Here is a 15,123-nt window from a genome sequence, read left to right on the forward strand (position 1 = left end):
CCTTGAACAGGACAGGGGTCAACTATAGCAGAACGAGTGACTCCTTGCTTCAGCCAGTGATCTTGGGTTCAAACTAGCAACTTTGGGCTTCAAGCCAGTGACTATGGGGTCATACATACGGTCCCTTGCTTAAGCCAGCAACCCTGCACCCAACATGGTGAGCCCTCACTCAAGCCAGATGAGCCCACACTCAAGCTGGCGATCTCAGGGTTTCGAACCTGGGTCCTCTGCATTCCAGTCCAATGCTCTATCCACTGTGCCACCACCTGGTCAGGCCCAGACAACTGATTCTTACAAACTCCACTATATAGTGGCTTAAGCTTATAATTCTATGGGAAATATTTCCTGTCCTGTGATGACATGTAGCTCATAACATTACCTAGAGTACCATTATATTTTGTTGAAGTTCCTACAAGCATGTCAGCAGTGTGAGGACCATTTGATGTCCTGTGGTACTATTGAGATGAATGAACTATCTGAGACTAAATAGTGGTATAGATCTGAAGAACTAGAGATATAAAGAACTGGTGTAATTCTCAGGCTAGATGAGAGTGTACTATCCCTTCCAGTTTAAAGCAATGTGCTTCTTGCGTTCTCTCATTTGGGGAATAGAGCAATTAGCACTCTCTTTGTATCTGTGATTCTCTGACATTAAAGGTACAACAGAATCACCCACAGGGCTTATTAAAGCACAGGACACTAGGCAATAGAATTTCTGTTTCAGTATAAATTAAATAGGGGTGTAATAAGAATCATCACCTTTGAATCTTTCAGACCATCTACAGTATCATTAATTCTTTGTCTTCCCAAGGTTTTATAATTTTGGCATGGATCAGAGAGCTAATGTCACTTATGCCAATTACTGAGTAAACCTCTTAGCCAAATAGACTCACGGGAGTATGGGCCCTGGACAAAACTTAAACTGTCATTATCAGATTTACAAAATTATTAGACTGAAGTGGCATTCTGAATCCCAGAATAAAGCAGTTAGATCAAACTTAGGGTTTAAAATTTCTCAAAATATCTGTTTTCCTTTTCCTTATGTACAAGTACCCTGGCAAATGGCCATAGGATCTTTAGGAAAAGACAGAGAAAATGGGATACAAACTTGTGTTATTACCTCAAGTACACTAGGCTTTCATTCAGCCAAGGGACTCTGAGTGTCTGAACTGACATAGGTCTGAGAATTCAGTGAAAAACTATATTTCAGGCCCTGGCCGGTTGGCTCAGCGGTAGAGCGTCGGCCTGGCGTGCGGGGGACCCGGGTTCGATTCCCGGCCAGGGCACATAGGAGAAGCGCCCATTTGCTTCTCCACCCCCTCTCCTTCCTCTCTGTCTCTCTCTTCCCCTCCCTCAGCTGAGGCTCCATTGGAGCAAAGATGGCCCGGGCGCTGGGGATGGCTCCTTGGCCTCTGCCCCAGGCGCTAGAGTGGCTCTGGTCGCAAAAGAGCGACGCCCCGGAGGGGCAGAGCATCGCCCCCTGGTGGGCAGAGCGTCGCCCCTGGTGGGCGTGCCGGGTGGATCCCGGTCGGGCGCATGAGGGAGTCTGTCTGACTGTCTCTCCCCGTTTCCAGCTTCGGAAAAATACAAAAAAAAAAAAAAAAGAAAGAAAAAACTATATTTCACTATTATCACAGCTCACGTTAGACCTCTTAATCAGATCTAGAGATTTAAAAAATTTATTTATTATACAGATCAATTACTACTTTAGTGTATTATCCATCTGGTTTAGTCCTAATGGCTTCAAGATCAATTAATTAAGTACAACTAGAGATCTGTGTGGATTTCATTATTTTGTTATCAGTGTCATCACTGGGACGTATTATAACAACCATTTCCATCTTGTCTTGGTTGAGAAAGTGCTGCTATTTGACCTATTCTATTGCAGAATCTCATCATCCCCATTAAACTTTATGAAACATATTTCAATGGTGGCGTCTCCTACCCAAATCCTTGATCAACAGTAAACAGCCACTAAGGTTTTTGTAAAAATGTGGATGCTTCCTTCATCAATGTATGTCTCCAAGCACTTGTTAAGTAAGACTCTTGTGGTAACTCTTGGAAAAGAAGAGTCCTAGTTAGGGGGTGAATCTAACTTAGCTTATGCTCCCATCTTTGTAAGTTATTGGATTCCCTTCTCTGCATTTCAACCTTGACTGCTCACTAGAATCAGGTGAGGAGTTCTTAAAAAATCCTTTTGCCTAGGCTGTATCCTTGTCCAACACTCTCTAGAAGTGAAATCCAAGCATAAGTACATAAATGCTTTTTAAAATTCCCCAGCTAATTTCCCATTGCAGTTGCAAAATGAATTTATAAAATCCAAACTTTGTTTAATGTAGGCCACTCCTAAGTCTAGATATGATCATTCAATTATTGAAAAACAACTTAGAACAGTTTCATCTGTTCAAGTTAGCACAATAAATTGAAACTATATGGTAATTGTACCAATAAAAATCAACCCAATATAAAATTAAATGATGTCCTCTCTGTCCTGATACTCTTAAAATTCATTCTCATACATATTCTCCAGGCTTTTCTATAAGTAAAACTTTAAAGTATAACATACTGAAGTATAACATACATAGAGAATAAAATGAGTAAGTGTATAGCTTCATGAATCTTACAAATTGAACACACCTTGTAAGTCTCACACTAACCAGAATAGTAATACCTCATCAGAAACTCCTTCGAGGCAGCTCACAGTCATTACACCTTCTGCAAACTTAATTTCTATTTTTCAACATTCATTGTGATAGAGTAAGTTTCCCTGATTTTGAATTTTAAATAAATGGAATCATAAAGTATGTATCCTTTTGTACTTGCCTTCTTCTGCTTAACAGTGTGTCTGTGAGATTCATCCATATTGTTGTGTGCAACAGTTGGTTCTTTTTCATTTTAAGCAATTTACCATATTTTATTTTTACATCATTCGTGTTGTTTTCAGTTTTTGAATATTAAAGTGTTGCTGCTGTGAATGCACTTATATATGTCTTTTGATACACATATGTACAGATGCATGCTTGTGGTTATTATCAGTCTTTTTTAATTTTAGTTATTATTCCCTAGAGTGCATAAAAGTGTCTCACTGTGGCTTTAGTTTGCCTTTATCTGACAATGTTGAGCACCTTTCATTTGCTTATTGGATATTTGGATGCCTTCTTTTATAAAGTGTCTGTTTAAGCCTTTTGCCTGATTTTCTATTGAATTGCTTGTTTGTTTTTTCTTATTTATAGTTTTTTTTTTATAATTATAGTTCTTTTCTTATTTAGAGCTCTGAGGCTGAGTCCCCTTGAAGGAGGACCTGATATACTACCAAAAGTTTATAGTTAATTTTTCTCCCAGCCTTCACCAAAGGGACCTATGGCCTTTACCAGGATAACTACATTGGGGAAAAGAAAGCAATCAAAACTGTCAGATAATATTAGACAATGGCTGTAATTGACACTAATTTCAGGAAACCCAAAATATCACTGTGGCCCAGCAGTCAGAGTAGGGGCTTATGGAGTTTTAGCTTAGGTTCGTTTCAATGTGGGTCTGGTTGGTCCCTGAACCCACCCTATGCTATTTCTCCAGTTCCAGAATGCATAGTTGGAATAGACATACACAGAAGCTGGCAGAATTCCCACAGTAGTTCCATGACCTATAGAATAAGAGCTAATATGGTAGGAAAAGTCAAGTGGAAGCCATTAGAATGGAGTCTACCTATGAAAACTGTCGGGAGCCGATCCACTAATGCTGGCTAACTAGGTCACAGCAGGAGAAGATCCACAACTGCTGGTTGACAAAGTCACAGCAAAAGAAGATAGAGTCACTGCAGTAAGACCAACAGCTGCGGGTTGACAAAGTCACCGCAAAGGAAAGGCACGATACTTCCCCCTTTAATCTTTTGAATTAATCTGGCCTTATATTCCCCCCTTTTCTGGGTGTGTGCTATTATTTATGGCACAAGGATAATAGTACCGTACTTTCCCTGTAGATTTGTAGTAATTTCTTTGGAAATGAGACAGAAGGTGTAATTTCCACAGAAAAGCCTGTAAGCCCCTTGAACTGGGCTCATAAACATAAGAGGCTGGCCATGATATCCCTCATAAAGGGTTAAGTTTGTAGGAGAATTTCTTCTTATTAATCATGTTAGAAAGAATAAAGTTAGAACTTAGCTAGTATATGAATATAGTAAATAAATAAAGTTTAACTAGACATTAGAATCTTAGGTAAAGTGTAGTGGAGTGGCCTGTTGCATGGCCTTGGATAGGAGTGCAGCTGGCAAGTAAAGAATGTTTTGTTAAAAGACTTGTTTTGTCACTGAAGACAGTCACTGGACTTTTCTCAGTAAAACATTCTCATGAGATTTTTGTATTTTCCAAGAATAAGGAGAGGAATGTGGTGGGATTCATAGCAGCAATAGCAATTAATGCCTTCTGATATTATGTTGCTACTAGCTATCTTGCAGGTGCACTCTATGTATCTTTAAGTAAAAATTACTCTTAATACTATGTCAGTTTCTTAAATAGCAAGCCTTTTGTAGTCTTGTGAGAAAAGAATTAGGACACTACATGAACTCAAGGCTATTTGCCTGAGCAAGCGGTGGTCCTCTGCTAGTCCTTGATGATTTCGTCTGCTATCTCTTTCTGTGCCCTTGACTCACAACAAGAGTAAAATAGAGTTATTAATTAGTACTAATCTTTTAGAAGTTTGTACCAATATTATTATTACTATTGTATAACTGTACTTTGAATAACTTACCACCTGACTTGTAGCTTATAGATATGAATTAACTGTTATCTAAAAATATGTAACCATAGTGAAACTAAAACAATGATGTATTCAAAATACCATGTGATTGTAACTTAGTGTGTGTGCATAAAAAGTAATGTTAGACCAGCCATTGGGAGAGATGCCTGGCAGTAAATGCTAACCAGAGAATAAAGAGAAAGAAAAGAATTCGGCTCTCTCACTCGATTTTCGCCGACGCCGTCTCCTCCTGTGGGACCCCTGGATCCCCCCTCCCCCCGGGGCTGGACCCCGGCAGAAAACAGAAAACAAAAAGCAATGCTGCGTCCTGGAGGCATGGCACGGGTGGGGATTCCCCACATTCCCATTCAGCTCGCCTGTTTGGCCTGTGCAGAACACAGATGGCTCTTGGACAATGACAGCGGGTTACCATAAGCTTAACCAGGTGGTGACTCCAATTGCAGCTGTTGTACCAGATGCGGTTTTATTGCTTGAGCAAATAAACACATCTCCTATTCCTAGTATGCCCCTGTTGATCTGGCAATGCTTTTTTCTTGGTTTCTAGCTATAAGGTCCCATGGATGCAGTTTCCTTCCAGCTGCCAAGGCCAGCAATACACTCTCACTGTCCTACCTCAGGGTTATATTATCCACTCTCCAGCTTATGTCATAATTTCATTTACAAGGATCTTGATTGCCTTTCCCTTCCACAAGATATCACACGCATCCACTACACCAGGGGTAGTCAACCTTTTTATACCTACCGCACACTTCTGTATCTCTGTCAGTAGTAAAATTTTCTAACCACCCACCAGTTCTACAGTAATGGTGATTTATAAAGTAGGGAAGTAACTTTACTTTATAAAATTTATAAAGCAGAGTTACAGCAAGTTAAAGCATATAATAATAATTACTTATCAAGTACTTTATGTCAGATTTTTGCTAAGTTTGGCAGAATAAATCTTTATAAAACAACTTACTATAGTTAAATCTATCTTTTTATTTATACTTTGGTTGCTCAACTACTACCCACCATGAAATCTGGAACACCCACTAGTGGGTGGTAGGGACCAGGTTGACTACCATTAATAACATTATGCTGATTCGATCTAGTGACCAAAAAGTAGCAATCACTTTAAACTTTTTATGAAGACATTTGTGTGATAGAGAATGAAAAATAAATGCAACTAAAATTCAGGGGCCTTCTACCTTGCTGAAATTTCTACGTGTCTTCAGTATAGAACATGTCCAGATACCTCTTCTAAGAGGAAGGATAAGTGTTGCATCTGGCCCCTTCTACAGCCAAGAAGGACACACAATGCTTAGTGGCATTTTTAGATTTTGGAAACAGCATATCCTTCATTTTAGTGTGTTACTGTGGCCCATTTACTGCGTGGCTCAAAACTGAGTAATCCGAGAACAAGAGCAGGTTGTGAACTGGCCGAGGCTGCTATGCAAGCTGCTCTGCTGACTGGGCCGCACGATTCAGCAGATCCAGTGGTGCTTGAACTGCCAGTGGCAGACAGGGATGCGGCAGACTTTGGCCGGTCCCTATAGGGCCAGGCCTTTAGGATTTTGTAGCAAGACCCTGCCATCATCAGATAACTCTCCTCTTCCAAGAAAGAGCTCCTGGACTGCTACTAGGCTATTCATAGAAACTGAATGCTTAGCCATGGACCACCCAGTTTCCATGTGAACTGAACTGCACATGATTAATTCAATTCTATCTGACCTATCAACCCATCAAGTTTGGTGTGAGCAGAAACACTCCGTCATTAAAAGGAAATGGTATGTATGTGTGATTGGGTCTGAGCATGCTGTGAAGACACAAGTAGTTACCTGAAGAAGTGACCCAAATGCCAGTGGTCTTTATTCTTGTTTCACTGTCTTCTTTCTCCCAGCCTGTACCTATGGCCTCACAGCAAGTGCCTTCTGATCAATTGACAGAGGAAGAGAAGACTCGGGCCTGGTTCTGCCCTTTCTGTTGTGGTACTATAATCCCACCCTGGGATGTCTCAGAAGGACATGGGCATGTCTCATCTCACTCTCGGATGAGTGGGAAGAAGAGTCCAGGCAGAGGGGGACATCCCGTGGAAAAGCATGAATATTGTTGCATTAGCATCAGTGTCAAATGTGAGGTAATGGAAATTCCAACAGAATCAAAGAGGCACACTTTGTGATGGAAGCACAATCTCACAGATGACAGTGGAAGTGAAAAAATGACAAAAATAACTTATTTACCCGAATAAGTTTATGAGAAGTTTAGCATTTTCTAAGGTAATTGATGTAAAATGAGAAATCAAAGTGAACTAAGAGGCAAAATGATAAACAAATCTGTTTCCCAAGCTAATCTAAGGGGGAAAAAAAAGACAATAGTTTGTTTTAAGCTCTTGCATAAAACTGCATAGATAAGATCAGATTTATTGGATCCCTGAAGGAGCTAATATTTTATCCCCCACCCCCTTTTGGGGTGAACTAGAAGCTATCTGGCATATGAAAATTTCTACTACTTGAAATAAGTCACAAATTAGGTGACATGGCAGGATGCTACTTCCCAATAAAGAAGCCAAAGAAGGACATCTTCCCTGTCCCTTCTCTCTGGTTGTGGGGATGATTTCGGTTTAACCAACTGGGTAATCCCACCCATGACTTGAACTTGAGTGTGTGACTCAAAGAACCTGAGACAAATGCAGATTTTTCACGTTGTTAGCAGAGTCAAGTTGGTTCCCATTTCGGCTGTTCCTGAGGCCCCTCAGCTGAGCTTGCTACTGTCTGACCTCTTAACTCCTGCACATTTGTCATGTCTGGTGCTTCAGCTTTCTTGACAGTTTTGTGAGGTCCCAGAAATCCTCCTACCAATAAATTTATTTTGTGCTTAGAAAATCAAGAGTCAAATTCTGTAGATTGTCTGATACAACTGGACAGTATTTACTCTAGAATAAAAGATAACATATATTTGTTCTTACTTGGTTCTTTTTTTTTTTTTTACGTGAGAGGAGGGGAGGCAGAGAGACAGAGTGTCCTACATGTGCCCCGACCAGGATCCACCCGGCAACCCCATCTAGGGCCGATGCTCGAATCAATTGGACTATCTTCAGTGCCTGAGGCCGATACTCAAACCAATTGAGCCACTGGCTACAAGAGGAGAAGAGGGAGAGAAGGAGAACAGTGAGGGGGAAAGAAGCAGGTGGTTGCTTCTCATGTGTGCTTTGACTGGGAATCAAACCTGGGACATTCATACACTGGGCCGATGCTCTACCCACTGAGCAAACCAGCCAGGGCCTGTTCTTACTTGGTTCTAAATGCCAAATATCCAAAGTGATTAGAAATATAAGAGTTGAATGAAGGAAAAAAACAAGATTCTAAAAATGTTCTAGTTTCCTTAAAAAATTAGGACATATTTTCAGTTACGTTTTCCACATCTAGCCTCCCTTCGTGGGCAGTTGTTATGTGTTGGGGGAGGTATATTAGAGAAGTCAAGGGTACTGGGAGGATTCTTTGGCCTAAGTATATCCTTTTACAATTTGCCATGGTATGTACCTGGAATTCTACCAATAGTAAAATTCTTTTGAATTTAATTATTACCATTTATAGGAATTCTATCTTTAAAGTTAGTCATCCTTGGGAGGGATAGCTCATGCAGTGGCTATTATTGATTTAAATTAGATTAAAAATGAGATCACTTTGGACTAGGTTTTAATTGTTGGTGAAATGACCTATTTCAAACCAGAAGCAACCAGTTCTAAGAAAAATGAAAAGAGAGAGAGAGAAGGAAAAGGGAGGGAGAGAGAGAAGGAGGAAAGAAGGAAGGAAGGAAGGAAGGAAGGAAGGAAGGAAGGAAGGAAGGAAGGAAGGAAGGAAGGAAAGAAGGAAGGAAGGAAGGGCTGGACTTGTAGTAGAGAATACATGAACAGTGGTCAGCCATCATAAAAAACATCTACTACTCAATGTAAGGGTCAGAAGCTCAGAAAATACTTGTTTTAGTGGATTAGGATTCCACAGATAAAAACAAAGCTGGGCTTATTGGTGGAGATACTAGTAGAAAGTGGAGAAATGTGAGGACAAACTTCCCAACTTCTTCATGAGGAAGAGCAAATCTTTATCTCGGTAAAGCCTCCCTGACCGGTTGGTGTAGGGAGATGAGAAGGAATGAGTGATGTGCAGCCCAGCACTGAGTGCACATGGGCAGCTGATTGAGTTGGTCTCTCCCCCACCGGAAGTTCCAGCTAACCTAGAGATGAGCCTTAGAAACTGCCAGGTCAAGCTTTGAAAACCACCTGGTGATTGTGACTCAATGCTTCATTATCCTTGGATAATGGATTTGTGGCTACTTAACCACACTACCAGCAATGATGGCTACCATTTATTGAGAATTGACAATGTGCCAGGATCAGCAGCCATTCTCTGCTTATATCAGCTTAACAGTCTCACAGCAGCTTTGATGTGCATATAGTTAGCATATCCCCAACATTTTGTGAGTGAGTAGAAAGAGGCCCAGAGAGATGGAGAAACTTATCTCTATTACATGGTTAGTACACATGGGGACAATATTGAACACAGACATCAGTATACACAAAACTCATACTCTCAGACCCTGGCCGGTTGGCTCAGTGATAGAGCATCAGCCTGGTGTGTGGGAGTCCTGGGTTCGATTCCTGGCCAGGGCACACAGGAGAAGCACCCATCTGCTTCTCCACTCCTCCCCCTCTCCTTCCTCTCTCTCTCTTCCCCTCCTGCAGCCAAGGCTCCATTGGAGCAAGGTTTTCCCAGGTGCTGAGGATGGCTCTGTGGCCTCTGCCTCAGGCGCTAGAATGGCTGTGATTGAGGCAGAGCGATGCCCCAGATAGGCAAAGCATCGCCCCCTGGTGGGCATGCCGAGTGGATCCTGGTTGGGCACATGTGGGAGTCTGTCTGACTGCCTCCCCGTTTCCAACTTCAGAAAAAAACAAACAAAAAAAGCTCATACTCTCATCCATCATGCTGAAGTGCTTTCCTAAGCTGAAGGAATTCCAGGAAAAGAAAGTCTTCTTTCTTAGAAACATCTTTATTATGTGTTCTTAAACATTTCTCTCCATGCATTGTACAATGGGTAAGAGAGAGAAAGAGGACATGGATGGGTTAATAGATCCTTTTCTTGTCCTCTTTCTTCTCAAACTATGTATTATATACATTCCCAAAACCCACAAAGGTTTTGGGAGGTAGGGCAAGAATGGGGGCTCAGTCTCAGTGGACTGACATCCTTGGCATGGGTCCCATGAGGGAACTGGAAACATAATCGGGCTTAAACAGTCTGCAACTCAGTTTAAATGGGGAAGCAAACAAGGGCAGCTCAGAGATCCTGCAACTTCTATCGGCAACCCAACCGCACTTTCAGCTCTGCAGCAGCCTCTGGTATGTCGCTGCTTAAGAGCTTCTAGGTCTCTAATGGCCTTTGGTTATTGCTGAATTGATTTGAGCCTGCGTCTCCTGACCTTGGACCCTAGTCTTAGGAACTATTGCATCAGTGTGTTCCAAATACTCATGAATTTCTATTAAAGAAAGCAACATCCTCTTTCAAAACCCAAGAGTCAAGGCCTGGAGCCTGTCCATATTCCCAGTGGAAACAGTCTTCTCATTTATCAACCCCAGTTCCAGGGCAGGAAATGGAGCTTTGACAATGCTTTCAGCGGAAGCAATGGGGAGGATAAAAGATGACTGAGAAAAGCATTAGAAAGACACAATTTAGTTGGTGTCTTCATAACATGCTGCTGAGTATTAAAGATGACACGCAGATTTTGAGTTTTTGATTAAAGTCATTAGTGAAGGACCATACTACATCTTTAAATTTATTTTTTTAAGTACTAGGAGAAGTACCCAATTTTTCTTTAATACTTCTAGTTCCCTATACCTCAAAAGATACATTCAAAATAATTGTTTGGGGAAGAACACAGGGATCTATATTGCATGGTATCTCCAAACATGATATTGCTCTCATTTTTTGTTTGAATGTTCTTCCTCCATCTGACTCCTTTAGATTGCATAAAATTCCCCTCCTATATTCTACCACAACTTACCCTATTATACGATTTTGTGCATTCAGTCTTATAACACTGTATTGCATTTGCTGTTTACTTGTCTGTAATCTCAAACCTGTCGTGTTTATTGAACTCACAGTGGTATACTTTGTGTCTACTTTAAGAGCTCGGCATGTAGTAGGTGTTCAAAAAATAGATATTAAATAAATGATTATTTATATATATATTTTAAACATTTATTTATTGATTTTAGCGAGAGAGGACGGGTGAGAGAGAGAAAGCAGGAACATTAATACATTGATCTGTTCCTGTATGTGCCCTGACTGAGGATTGAACCGGCAACCTCTGTGCTTCGGGACGACGATTTAACCAACAGAGCTATCCAGCCAGGGCAATGATTATTTATATTTTAATGTTCATAGATAAACTTTAAAGGTAAGCAATAAAGATGTACTTGTGTTGACAATTAAGTGATCAGGAAGTTCCTGGCAGAAACCACAACCTCCCCCCCCCAAAATAGCATTAAACTCTAATTAATGCTAACATGTAAGACAGGAAGACCAGGTATGACACTGTTGTAACAAATGATAAATAGTGAGGTTTGTGAGTCACATGTCAGTGAGGGCAGAAAAGAAGAAATGGATGGAGATATTAAAAAGTTACAATCAAAAGGACCTGGTGATACTGTAGCAACATTTGTTTTTATGTGTTGCTTCTTTTAGAATCTGAGTTGACTGAATGCAGAGACTAAGTCTTACTCATATTTATCTCCCCATTGATGTTCTCTGGCACACAATAAGGTTCAATGAATATTGGAATGAATGAATAAATAATGAACATGTGTTAGTATCACCAATCAAGTTCCTGCCTCATAGTTAGCTTCTCCTCCACCCCACCTCCCTATAGGGCTTCAGTTTAGACCTTTATCATCTCCCTCTTGAAATTTGACACTGAGTTCCCAAGTGTTGGAAGTTATATGGTGCCATTAAGATGATTCCCCCACATCTGGGAGCAGCATGATACAGTGGTAAGAGGCAGACTTGCTCTTGAACCTTAGATCCAGCATCTACTGGCTGTGTGCCCTTGGGCAGATTGCTTAATCTCTTTAGTCCTCAGTGTCCATCTGGGTAAAAATGAAGATATCAGTAAATGTCTCTATAAAGTTGTAAAAATTTAATAAGACCATGTATATAAATAGTTGGCATAGTGCTTATCAAATAGTAGGTACTCAATAAATATGGGTATGCCTTTTCCCCAGGATAAGAACCATCAAATATATACAGCTGGGTTAATAAAAATTCTCACGCTTGGCAGAGTACTCATTCCTACATTCCTGCCTTTGGGGGTCCAGGTTAATAAAACAGGTCCTCATTTTTTATAGACTTGTGCCTAATTCCTCTTTTCCCTACTTTTATCTGAAATGTAGCTTTGCTTACCATAATCAGCTTTCACCTGAGCAAAAGAACAAAAATTTAGGCTCTACGCAATGCCTACCTGCCAGCCTGGACTGTATTTGTTCATTCATTCATTTATTCATTCAATCAATCATTTCTTCAACAAATGGACAAACTTCTATGGAAGACATGAGTGAGGCTATGAAGACACAGCTTCTTACCATCTCAGAACTTTTAGTCTAGTGGAAAAGTCATAAGTAAGCAGATATTTACAGTATCATGTACTAAAATGCTACAGTAGGGAAAATGTAGGGAACTCTAGGGGCAGATGAAGGGTAACTACCCAGAGTTGGAGGGCCAAGTATAGCCCCCCTGCGCATTGTGATGAAGCTGGAGGGGTGAGTGAGATGTAGCCATTCAAAGAGGTAGGTAGGTGGAAGAGAGGACCAGGTAGAGGGAATCATGTGTGCAAAGATGCAGAACAGAGAGTATTATATGGTGTGCAAGGAAATGAAAGGATTTATGGTCCGAGGGAGACTGGAAAGCACTATAAGGATACAAGCAGAGGTGAGTGATGAGGTCAATGTCCAGCGCACTGGGACTTACAGCCTGGTCTAGACAGTGGTGGGCATGAGTGGTGCAGAGCTGGAGACAGGCCAAAGCAGAACCCTAAACACATGGGGATCCAAACTGGGTCCCCTCTTGCCCCATCAAAGAACAGTACTGCCAACCTTGTTCCTTGCTTGTGTGGTGAACTTGTGCTTATTCCTCAAGATCTAGCACAAGTATCTCCTCCTGACTAAATTTCCTTCTTTGTGCCATCACTATATCTTGCACACACCTCCAGACTATAGGATCGGTGGGAGCAAGGGCTGTTTTTAAATCATATTTGTCTTTTCAGCATTGGAAGAGCTCAATGAGTGCCTGTTGAATGAATGAATGAAAGAATGAATGAATGAATGAAATGTCAAATAGTGGTTTCACCCGATGAAGTAGAACGGTAATGAAAGATATCTAACAACCAGGAGGCCTGGGAGGTCTTTACAAAGAAATGTTACTGAAACTAAGCTTTGAGGCCTGACCTGTGGTGGTACAATAAATAAAGCTTAGACCTGGAATGCTGAAGTTGCCAGTTGGAAACCCTGGGCTTGCCTGGTGAAGACACATATGGGAGTTGATTCTTCCTGCTCCTCCTCCTTCTTTCTCTTTCTCTCTCTCTCTCTTTCTGTCTCACTCTCCTCTCTGAAATGAATAAATAAAAAAAAAAAAAAGAAACTGAGCTTTGACAAAGAAATAGGATTCTTGAAGAAAAAATTGGGAAAGGGGGTTCCAAGCAGAAGGAAACACATTTTCTATATATACAAATCAAACCAAATTGTATAGATTAAGCATTTTTCAGACATCTTCTTAATATACATGGAAAAAAAATAAATCACTTACAGTTTTGCTTGAAAACTTGATTCTGTTTAGTTTAGGTATGTTTTCAGAATTTATGCGTTGAAAAGTAGTTCTGGCTCTTTTAAGAGCAAGGGTGCTCTGCCAGACTGACAGGGGAGGTGGGTAGGGGAGGGCTGGAAGCCAGCTAAATTATTAGAAAGGAGATTAATGTTATGTAAATGTAAGTAATTAATCAGCAAGCACCTGAAAGCCAACTACCTGATATGAAGAGCTCTCCTCTGAGAGGGGGAAATTGCTCTCCTTTGACTAAAAACAGACTATCAGACAGCATTCAGATCTGTCTTTTGCTTTTCTGCCTTTTTCTCAATTGTCTGGACTTGAATGCAATTTGCCCCCTCCCAGAGAGAAAAAAGAGAAGCTGAAAAATTGAACTGAAATCCAACTGAAGCTTGAAGCTAAAAAAAAAGAAAGGTTAGGGCCAGGGGGCTCTCTCCAGGGAGGTTAGAGGTAGGGACTAATGTCAGGCAACGTTTCACAACTCAAATTATTGTACATTCAAAACTATTTTAAAAAATGATTTTGTGAATATGTGTTACCTTTTGCCTGCCCCAGTATTCATTCCCTTTTCTTCTGAGACAGACTTCCCAGCCCACTGGGCACCAACCCGGGAGATGGCGGAGGGTGGCTGCCCGGTCTTCACTTTGATCATATGTGCTTGAACGCTGCCCGGCCTGGAATCTTGGAACATGTCATCCTCCCAGTCTCAGAAACTGAGTCAGATATGAACTGACATGAGCCCTTCTGGTGCTTTACTTGGGAGATAAGTCTTTACATCTTTTTTGGGATTGCTAGCAGGTAGATCACATATATAATACTTACAGCTGCCCATGACATTTTTCCCAAAATGAGGAGACAGCTTTTGCAAAAACAAAATCAACATACAAGAAAGCAGATTCAGAGGATAAAAGAGGGGTGATAGGGTCCTTAAATTGTTTTTGATCCTGGTATGTTTTCCTGTGACCTGTTCAACTCTCAGATCTACCTTAAACCTCCACTTACCATATTTCCCCGTGTATAAGGTGCTCTCATGTATAAGATGCTCCTTAATATTGGGGCCCAAAATTTGACAAAACATGTATTACATAAAGTTATTGAACTCAAGTTGTATTCATCATAAAATTCATACAACTTCTCATCACTGTCAAAATTCCCATCCATTAGCTTATCCTCATGTGTCTGATGACAAATTACTGGCTTCATATATTGTCTCATCCTCAGTTCCATCTATGGCAAACCAGATCTTCATCCCATCCTGATACATCCAACCCTTGTCATGAACATAGACAGTCACTCCTAGAAGAATGTCTTCTTTTGGCACTGTTTTGCGTTTGAAAATCAGCATAGGAGGCAGCTGGGTTCCGTGGGCACAATAAGCTAGAACAACTGTATAATGGCTCTTTTCATATCCACTTGTCTTCACAGTTACAGTTTTCACCCCCTTCTTTTCAACAGTTCTGTTATTTGGGACATCAAATTGAAGGGGGACTTCATCCATATTTGCAATCTGTCCCAACTCAAACTGATGTG

The sequence above is a fragment of the Saccopteryx leptura genome, chromosome 3 (genome assembly GCF_036850995.1).
Source record: "Saccopteryx leptura isolate mSacLep1 chromosome 3, mSacLep1_pri_phased_curated, whole genome shotgun sequence".
Lineage (NCBI taxonomy): Eukaryota > Metazoa > Chordata > Mammalia > Chiroptera > Emballonuridae > Saccopteryx > Saccopteryx leptura.